Consider the following 2,430-nt stretch of genomic DNA (forward strand, 5'->3'; position numbering starts at 1 on the left):
TTTGCCACACGGAGCAGTGTTGTGTTTTGGAAGATGAAGCGAAAAGTTTTATTGACTTTCCGATAAACTCTACAGTTTTAAAAACTTTCCTTCTACTTATTGGGCTTATAATATTGATAGAAAACTTTGCTCTTTGAGGTTAAGTTTTTCTAAGCGACAGAAGAATGATTCGTAAAATTAAATATGATATTTTACTCTACTCAATATATATATTTTAAATTATTTATTACAATTGAACTATTTGTAAAAGGCTATTGACAAGAACTTTAGCTTCTTTTCTATACATCAGTGGAACTGACCAGATCTTAAGTAGTGGTGTACTAAGAACTATTAGGGATACAAGGAGCACTGGGTGTCTCAAAACGGTAATAGATATTTAATGATACTGATCCTACAATACTGATACCACAAATATAGAATGTGGATGTAATGTGATACTAAGATTGTGAGGGTTGTTCACTTTTCTTAGATGAACCTTTCCATATCAATACTTCTTAAATAAAAGAATTATAGTTTAGAAATATCTCAAAGATAATTTTCAAACTAAAGGTAATTTTCGAGGTCAAATTCCGTCCTGCTCATACCTATATTAGGATAAGGATATTGACGCTGAGGTATTAAAAATGACGCTGATGCCAGGACAACAATGAGCTCTTTCAACATTTAGTAGTAAAAAAGGAATAATAAATATTAAATTTGAAGTTGAAATAAACTGAGTTATTCCTCTTATTAAATTAAGAAGAGTTTAATTTAAACGAAGAAAGTTTATGTCATCACTTTCTATTTTAAAACGAGTAAGTTTAATGACGGCATTATCCAGGATAACCCAGCTACATTAATCATCAGTAGAAGTTGCATTGATGTTGTAAGCTTATTTCATTTCAATTTCTAAACATCGAATTTCATATTCCGACTTGTGTCGGCACACAGCACACGACAAAAAACAACTACCAGGTGGCACAAACCACCACAAGTTCCATCGTTAAAAGTCAGAGTGCGTGGAATTTTCCGAGCGCTATGGTGAAATAATTGCTTTTCGGTGACCGGTTCGAACGTGCTGCGGCACTTGGAACTTCAAACTCGCGCCAGCAGGCGACAGCGTCCTCCGAGCAAACGGCACACTCCAGAGCCCCAATTCAATTTTACGTTCAATGGTGAAACTAAATTGGAAAATTATGCCTCTCATTTGCTGACCGGAGTCTGGCTTACCGGCGACCAGCTCGAGGACCGAAGTCTCCCGGGATGCAAATCCAATCTTGCGGGACTGTTTCAACCGATCGCCCAACCGTCCCTTTGGCCATCGGATTCACACCAGCACAGGACCTACGCCATCGTTAAAACCGAACGATGACTATAATTATCTTCCATGACCAGACAAGTGTAATAAAAGCTTATCAAAACATATTGAAGTTGTTTTACCATCGAAGCGTTCCGCCGCCAGAACGGCACACAGCGCAACGGTTAGATAAATCGCATCCAATCGCTTCTGGTAACGAGGAAAAACAAAGAAGTAAAACAAAATTTCGGAATAAAACTTTTACCATCAAAGAATGTTTCCTCACTCGACTCGCCATCTCAGAAGGTGTGGCGAGCGAAAATAAACGATATCATTACGTGGCGTGGGCAGATAATCGTGGACAATAGCACGAAAATTGAACTACAACTAGGATGAAACGCGAGTAAAGAGTCTCGAGTCGGAAACTGAACGAAATTTGTGAGCCTAACTTTGCGAACAAGCAAAGATCAACAGCAGTAGATCAGCATACTCACCTCCACAGTTCAAGCGACCAACATTTTCCTGCTTCCAATCATTTGTTCTAGAGTATTAATATTAAATTTGGATTAAAACTAAAGGGTGATAACTCTCTTCGATTCGAAGCCCGTTAAGGATGTTATCGGGCAGCCCGTTAAGGATGTTATCGGGCAGCCCGTTAAGGATGTTATCGGGCAGCCCGTTAAGGATGTTATCGGGCAGCCCGTTAAGGATGTTATCGGGCAGCCCGTTAAGGATAACTAAACACATTCTGCTCAAGACTACCATCGTTCATAGCATCAATGTATATCTTGCGTTGCTCTATTGGAATTTGGAATGAATTTTCGGCCAATCCACATTCGAGTCCTAACAAAAGCCAAGAAATAAACCTACCATCGTTCAAAAATTCATTTCAATAGAAATGATGACAGCGAATATGACCAACTTTTCATATAAAAAAACTAGTTAAGGAAACTAATAATAATAACACTGCCATTAATTAAAGCGTTATTGCCATCGGCAGGAGCAACGCCGCAACGAAACAACATTGTAGACATGCACCGCCTGTGCAAACGTAACGAAACGAGTTGGCGTTACCGTTTCCACAAACGACACCAACCACAATCGCATCAGCACGTGCTAAGGACAGCATGGCACCGCAGTTTTGATGGTGGTCT

Source organism: Anopheles marshallii, chromosome 3 (genome assembly GCF_943734725.1).
Source record: "Anopheles marshallii chromosome 3, idAnoMarsDA_429_01, whole genome shotgun sequence".
Taxonomy (NCBI): domain Eukaryota; kingdom Metazoa; phylum Arthropoda; class Insecta; order Diptera; family Culicidae; genus Anopheles; species Anopheles marshallii.